Genomic DNA, 7,063 nt, shown 5'->3' with positions numbered 1-7,063 from the left:
ACAGCCTGGAGGACCGAGACCTATGGCTCCGCTCCGACAGAAGAGGGGATCCCGGAGCCGAGTGGATGGAGCCGATGGGAGGGGACCTAGACCTCTTCTTTGAAGGTGGCTCCGATAAGCCTATCGGAGCCAACTGAGTCTTGACAACCTCGGCTCCAGCCGGAGCCGAGGTAACGGTATGAGACTTCGGAACATCGGCTCCAGTCGGAGCCGATGTCGAAGCAGCTTTAATGCTTCCAGGGGATGGCTCTGAAGCAGGAGCCGACGGCCTGGAAGTCTTAGAAGGCTTCCCCGACGCAGACTGGGTCGGGGGGCCTTCAGGCTTTAACAAGCCTTGATGAATCAGCTTGTTTTTGTGTTCCTGCAGGACTCTAGGGCTGAATGCATGGCAAACAGCACATGAGTCCTGCAGGTGCAAAGGTCCCAGGCAATAGACACAAGAAGTGTGACCGTCTGTCAGAGATATTTTCTGACAGCACGAATCACACTTCTTGAAGCCTGAGACCTTGGAGTCTTTAGACATCCTGAAAGGCTGTGTGAAAAAAGCACAAACACAACACACAGACACACCCTTTAACCAAATAAAAATCCAGTCACACTGAAAGGACAGGGAAAAAAGAGGGAGTGGGCCAAAGGCCTAAAAGTTAATAAGGGGATAAAACGGGAATTTTAACACAAGGGGGACACGATTTAAACTAAGGGAATACTCTGTATAAAAACTAAACTAAATAGAAAAAAATAGGAGGAGAATTTGAAGTTTTTAAACAAGAAAACTTACTAATCTGCCAGAGCCGGTAGAAGAAGCACCTTGTCAGCTAAGCGGCAAACGAGATCTGAGTAGTTATCGCCTAGCATTGTGGGATATAGGGGAGCCTCGAGCCGGTGGAATTAGCTCTCGAGCTTTAGTATTGGCCGAGTCGGAGCTGAGGATCGGCTCCGAACCCATCCAGCAAGAATGAAGGCGAGATTGACAACTTACCATTGGACTTTTAAAACTCAAAATGAGGAACGTTCCTGGTAACAAGATGCACTTGAAGCGTATTCACTTGAATTACAATTACAGTTACTATTTTAGTTAAAAATACTAATTCAAGTTTTTGTATTCAGTCATGTCTCAGTAATTTCTTCCTTGCAAAAGAGATATAGGCATGCTAAAATATGTTTAGCCGAAACAAAACAATTACACCTTGGTTCATAGGTAGGTACTAGGCTATCGGCCCAAGGGCCTACGTAAGCCTAGCCAACAAGGTTCCCTGGCTTACGCCAACCAAGAAAGTTATTTTCCTGTGCCATTGTCGAGCAGAGACACAGAAGTGATCCCCGGGGTGTATTTCCTATTTCCCATCCACTCATCAAGATTGTTCTTGAAGAGTGCTAATGAGGAACTTTACACAAGTATGAAGTACTAACAGTTAAATTATATTAGAAGTGCAGTCCAATACAGTTTAAAGCTCTACATTTCTGCGCCTTTAACTTACAAGCATTCCCAAACCTCTAGACTCGAGACATCCTTACGGTTTTTTTTTTCAGTTACTTGAAAATGTTCACGTTGTACAGAACGTGCAAAGCCAAGGTGTTAAGGTGCTACGCTCAACCACCCCGACAACAAGTGACGTAATGATGGTCGTGCTTGTTGATTAGCTGCAAGTCCCGCTCGATTGGAGGATTAAAGTTTGTTAGTGTTAAAAGTAGTTGTTGAGTATTCCTGTTTAATTGGGGAATCTGAAAAAAAAATCCATTTGGTAGTGATATATCAGCATCGCTGTATTTTTAAAAGTGTAGGTTGTTTGCACTTGGTTTTATTATATTCTTTTGGGGTGAAGATTTTGTAAGGGCTGTCTGAAGGTTGTAGTAGTTTCGTCAAGTGTGTTTTGGGATGAGAAATGCTGCATTATTAGGAATGGTGCGCTCCTACCATAGTAATACAATAACTCTTGACAAGCTTTGCTAGAGAAGCTAGTGATTTTAGTGTGCATTCTTAGTTTTTGTTGCCTGCTTTGTGAAAATTATTTTACACTGTTTGGGTGGGGATCGGGACCTCTATAGACAGCAGAAAGTAGAGTAACTAGAGAAAGTGATGGTAAAACAGAATTGGTTAACTTTTTGTATTTAGTTGTTCCTAGTTAATTTGCAGATTAAGACAAAATGTGTAATCTGACGTCAAGTTTACTACCCTACTAAAAGATTTAGTTAAATTTTCACCAGACATTTAAGTTAGTGGGCATTGAATTAAGAATATCATTCGTGAAGTCAGTCAGGAGTGTCTTCGTAAAGAAATTTTAATTAAAGCATCATTTTGGTTGGCTCTAAGTATGAAGGCATTCCAGGATCTGGCTGCAGAATAAGAGTAAAGGAGCTGTCGGGCACGTAAGTTTGGCTTGTGGACGTACAAGAGCTGCTGATTTTCTGATCTGAGGGGCTCTAGTAGGATGATGAGAACTAAAAGTAGGACAGTGAAAGGGTTTATATATTATTTTGTGGGCATTTAAGTGTAGGAAGAAGATGTAAGATGGCGTGGGAGTTCAGGAATTGTAGTGCAGTGATGGGTATAGTTTTTTTTCTGTGAGCAGTAGATTGCGTCTCCCTCTCGAGACCTTGTTATTGTGGGGTAATACCAGAAGTGTGTTTTCCGTGGGCTTCTCAAATTTGTTTGATATTCGAGGTTTTGCAATACAAATTTGGAGAGTCCGCATCATGTAAACAATAGTTATTTACATATTGTGATAGAAACTCTTATGGTCGTAACTTATTTTTTTTAGGGAGGGTGTCGCGAATAAGAGGGAAGAGGTAGAGAGGAACATACCTCCAAATGTATCTCATTACAGGAAACGTTGCATATTTTGAGTTTGAAAAACTGTTCCTCGAAGTTCAGTATTGAAAAGGCCTGGCATGCGTTTTTTTCCCCCATTCATCCATTCCCATAGTAATGATACTAAATTTGTACTTAATGCATCACACTTAATATTTAATCATTATGTGAACATCCTCTCAAGTTGTAAATAAACGTTATGTTTTGCCCATTTGCTTCACATTGAGAGTAGATGTTCATCTTTTGGAGGTAGAAGGTTAAGAGCTGTGTGTGTGTGGGGGGGGGGGTCATTAGGCCGATCTTAGTTGATCATGATAGTTTCTCTACGGTGCAGTTTTGTATTTTTTCATAGCTTTGTTGCAGATGTTAAGATTAATTGCTGCGTTAGATGACATGAGACTACCCCATGCACCTTTTTTATAAATACGTCTAATTTAAAGTAGGTTAATGACATATTTGGAAGGCAGGCGATAATTTAATTTTGTGCTGGGGTACTGTTCGTTTGTTTCTGTTAAATTTCACGGAGAAACCGGCAGTTTTAATTTATAATTGTTCTGTTCAGTGTTTTAGGCGCACACGCCACTTTAGTCACAAAATAATAACCAATTGGTGCACAGGTACATTTGGGTACCGTGCAGTTTTTTTTTTTGCGGGGGGGGGGGGTCTTAACGTGACGTCAGTTTAAGATACTGTGAAATAGGGGGTTTTGAAAAACTCCTAGTGGAAAAATGAAATCATGTAATGCTCTTTTGAACATTAGCCAACTGGGTTTTGGTATTAGAACATTACCCCACCAGATGCGCAGTAGAAGGGACCGCCCAGCACTTGCTCATGACTTTTATTTTGAAAAGTGCTTTGAGTAAACCTGGGAAAACCATCCTTTGAAAGATGAGTATGCTAAACTTTGTAGTTATTTCACTACAAAGCTTTTTCTCCCTTATTTGCCAGTACCAGGATTTGCAGTGATCAAAAGCTTCGATAAATTGCATATTAGACTAATTTGGCAGAACGTGTACTTGCAAATGCTGTACCGATCCAAATAGATTTACCTTTTCAAACGAACACAGAATATGCTGCATTTATACAGAAGTATTACAATTCTTTAAAGAGGAGGGGTGCAAACACGTAAATAATATGCGCGTATAAAAGCTATTACACAGACTGTAAAGGTGCGGGTGTAGGGTTGCCACCTTTTCAAATGCCCAAAGTGGGACGTTTTTGGTACAAATGTCAGATTTTGCAGGCCGAAACATACCCACGGCCAGTACAAGAGACTGAACTTCACTTTTTTGCCTAAATAAAAGCTTATTCTTGTAGCATTTTAGTTGCTTACTCGGTTTCTTATAACATTTAGGTGTTTCAGACACAGAATAACTGTTTTATGCAACTATTACATTAAATATAGGAAATAATTTTGCCCTAAAATCTCAGGACATTTGCCATTTTTACAATTTTTTTGCAGGACACAACTGCCCAAAGAGGGACTGTCCTTCGCAAAGTGGGACAGGTGGTAACCCAGCGGGGGGCGACCTTTCTGGGAGGGCTTTTTTATTGCATTTATTGTATGTATTTATTGCCCCACTGCCTCCGCTTCATCTCCAGAAAAATGCTTAAAAAAAGGCGCGGGCAAAGCAATTACTGCACAATAGTTGGGGGGGGGGGGGGGGGTGCACAGGTTATGGGCATGGACTGCAAAACGGGAACTTGTGGATATTGCACACATACTGCACTTCTTACCTCAACACAGTATGTGGTTAAGTGCAAAGTGACAAAGCAAGTCTGTCCAGACACGCACTACATGCGGTGCTTTTTAGACGGTACACATATAAATGTAGAAAATGAGGATTACTTTAATCACTGTTTTACATATCGTGTACTAAAAGCTATAGTAACTCTAAAGATAACCTAAAAAAGCATGAAGCCTGCGTTTAAAAACGGCCAGAGAATGGATATTCACCATCTCACTGTATAATCTGCATGGCTTGTCACTTAGCTCTGTCAATTGTGTAGGACACGCCGATTCCTACGCGAAAATCGCGGTGGGGTATTCAAATACAAAGCCGCAACTGCACTCCACTAGCAATGTTGGACACAGAAGGCGATAAGTTTTACTACAAAAACACCTTTGTCTACTTCTGGTCCTAACACTTTCCTTTTAACTGCTTGTTTATGTACAACAATTGGCTTAAGTATTGGTGTCATTCAAAGGGGATCCAGTGTCTTGTCAGCCTGGGATGACATGCTCGACAAGCGACGTTGCCTAGCTAGGGACGGCTTGCACCTGTCACCCTTAGGCTTTCGTATACTGGCCAAGGCTCTTGCCACCCCCATAGTGCCTTTTTTAAGCAAGGCTCAAAGGACAAATCCACCTCCATAGACAACCCAAAGATAAAAAAAACTAAAGGTAATGCTACTCAATGCCAGAAGTCTAAACCTCAAGATGCACGCACTCGAGACTCTCCTCAGTATGGAGAAAATCGATGTCTGTGCAGTAACAGAAACCTGGTTCAAGGCTCCTGAGAGCACCCCAGCACTACCAGGTTATAACTCATACCATGTGTTTTGGCCCCAAAACTCGGACCGAAGCACAAAAGGAGGGGGGAGTATTTATATTCATCAAAAATACCTACCCGTCCAGGTTAGTGGCACTGCACGAAGCATCGGAAACCATCCATGTGCAATTAACAGCGGGCAAAACTGCGTTTCAGTTTGTAGCCTGCTACAGAACACCCTCCCTATTACAGGAACCCCATTTGGCATTCCTGAGAACACTGGAGAATATGAAGGTCTCTCCAAACACTATGTTATTGGGTGACTTCAACTACCCAAACATTGACTGGGAAAACTACTCAAGCCCAAACACCCTCGCCCAACGGTTCCTTGAATTTATAAACTCTAATGCAATGGAACAACTGGTCACCACTCCCACAAGAGGGAACAACATATTGAACCTGGTCATCACCAACATGGGGACTCTTGTGTTCCACACCAGAGGTAAAACCCCTCATTGGTTAGATCAGACCATAAACAAATTTCCCTGGACATCCATATCCCATCCCCATCCCCAGCCAAGGAAATCACTGTAAAGAATTTCTCCAAAGCCAACTTTGCACTTCTCAAGACTGAGGTGGAATCCTTCAAAGCCCCTGGGCCAGAGGATAATACAGCCCAATCCACAGAATCCTTTACAAATGCATTCTATGAGCACCTGCAGGAATGCATGGATCGTGCTATCCCAAATAAAACCAAGACTCACTCCTCCAAAAACAGGAGACCGGTCTGGTGGACCCCGGCCATAAATAAGCTATACAACAGAAGGAGGAAGCTACTACATGACAGAGCAAAATCCCAAAAAGGGAAGGCATCTCTGATCAGTATTAGCAAGAAACTTCGATCCCTCATAAAATCATCAAAGGCCAGTTTTGAAAGAAAAATTGCCCTAGACACTAAAGATAATCACAAGGCCTTCTTTAGTTATGTCAGAAACATGGGCGGAAACTCCCAGATATGCTCTGAATTGTTGCATAACGGTACAAAATATACTGAACCTACAGACATAGCCAACAACCTGGCAGACAGATTCAGTGCAAACTCCCCCCCCCCCCCCAAAGGAGCAAACGCCTATCCCAACTGAATGTAACCTCGCTGACATCACAGATGCACAGGTGAAAGCTGCCCTCTCCAAAGCAAAAAACACAGCATCTGTGGGACCGGACGGTGTCCCAGGCTGTGTCTTACACTAGCTCCAAGAAGAACTGAACCCTCACATTAAATCACTGTTCAAACTTAGCCTTACTACAGGATATGTACCCAAAGAATGGCGTACAGCTACAGTGGTCCCACTCCACAAAGGTGGTGCCATAATGGGCAATGAAACTATCGCCCCATAAGCCTGACTAGTCTGGTCCGTAAAGCTATGGAGCGTATTATCATGGAACTCGCAAACAAAGACATTGGGAGCCTCCAGACACTGGACCCTACCCAATTTGGCTTTAAGGGCAGATCTTGCCTCTTAAACCTAGTTGATTTCTTTGAAATAGTTACCAAAGCCATAAATGAGGGCAAGGTAGTACACACCAGGCCCCTTAAAACCCCTTGGAAAAAAAACCTTTCCGGAAAAGCCCCTTCAAACAATTAAACCCCCAACTCCCCCGGCCCTTTTATTTTTTTTAAATTTTTTTAAGGGCCTTACCAAAGGGTTAAAATAAAAACCCCTAAAATTTAAAATTTACAAGGGGTTTGGGGGGTTGCAAA

The 7,063-nt window shown here is 42.4% G+C and overlaps 1 protein-coding gene across 1 annotated transcript in view; it reads left to right on the top strand.

Annotated features, from left to right (window-relative positions):
* The first annotated feature begins 2,222 nt into the window (after positions 1 to 2,222).
* The window catches only part of LOC122795057 (PC-esterase domain-containing protein 1A-like), a 239,306-nt gene continuing 234,465 nt past the window's right edge, over positions 2,223 to 7,063 (top strand). Inside the window, exon 1 of the mRNA XM_044063633.1 lies at positions 2,223 to 2,367. The gene's annotated coding sequence lies outside the window, so the exon portion shown is untranslated. The remainder of the gene's footprint in view (positions 2,368 to 7,063) is intronic.

This window comes from Protopterus annectens, chromosome 2.part1, assembly GCF_019279795.1.
Source record: "Protopterus annectens isolate FY-2018-M chromosome 2.part1, PAN1.0, whole genome shotgun sequence".
In the NCBI taxonomy this organism is placed as follows: Eukaryota; Metazoa; Chordata; order Ceratodontiformes; family Protopteridae; genus Protopterus; species Protopterus annectens.
Note: the sequence above shows the minus strand (reverse complement) of the source record. Positions and strands in the feature narration are given on the sequence as shown.